Raw genomic sequence first — 1,091 nt, forward strand, 5'->3', positions numbered from 1 at the left:
ATGAAACGTTATTACTAGGGGAACATATCATTAAGGAAGGCTACCAAATTTTTTAAGGGATTTAAAAACTTTTAAAGACATCAGTTTTTTAAAGATTTTTTTCTAAGCACATGATTACATTTCACTGACATGCAGGTGACTTAAAGTCCTTTGTTACATATAACATTTGCAACCAAAATCAGAACACGATGACAGTCCCACATTTCATCAGAACAAGCCCTCTGAACCAGCTTTCTGCGGCGCGCAGGAGTGTTTGCTTTTCCAAACTTGCAAGGGGAAAGGGAACGTCTTTTCTGAGCTTCTCTTCACGAGGAATTGCCGACAAGGAGGGGCTCCAGTCTCAAGACCAAGCCCTGGAATCCCCTTAAACAGCCAGGAGCGAGAAGAGCAAGCCTGAGAGCTCCAAGTCGGAATACGGCCAAGAAAACGGCAAAGAGAAGTTCTAAGACTCTGCTTCCGGAGCCGACAAGGAGCCAAAGCCAAGGTCCTTCACGTCCCCAAGATACACCTCTGCTCCAGCTTTCTTCACCCAACCATGCTCCTCTGGAAGCTTTTTAAAATTTGGTCCTTCTCCAAAATCAGCCCCCAGTTCAGTAAAGAACCTTTGGGAGATTTGCATCCATGTCATCGTCGATGCTCCCCAGAGAGCCGCTAGGTGGCACCAAAGGATCAGGTCACTCACCCGGCGCCCATACACCACGGCTTGGCACGCACAGAGGGGATGCGAGGATTCACTGGGTGTCATTGGTAGGTCTCCAAATTTCCCAGTGTGGCTCAATAATCTCGTAAAAGCTTTCCTATTGTCAGACCGAGAATGGCGGAAAAGTTGCCAAGAAAAAGAAGGCAGGTCACCCTCCCCTTGGGGGGGGCGGGGAAAGGCTTCGTAAATATTCTGGTCAAGTTTATTGGGATTTTTACTTGTATACTTAAGCATTTGGGTGAACCGTCTCACAGTGGCTAAAGGAATGCCTATGACAAAGGCTGACAGGCCCACTATTAACCAAAGGACTTAGTTCCTACTCTGTGAATAGTGACCGGGGCATGGGCATTGCTGGTCCTTACAGATTTAACATGTATGATGAAGCCCAGTC

The sequence above is a fragment of the Hipposideros armiger genome, unplaced genomic scaffold (assembly GCF_001890085.2).
Source record: "Hipposideros armiger isolate ML-2016 unplaced genomic scaffold, ASM189008v1 scaffold_613, whole genome shotgun sequence".
Lineage (NCBI taxonomy): Eukaryota > Metazoa > Chordata > Mammalia > Chiroptera > Hipposideridae > Hipposideros > Hipposideros armiger.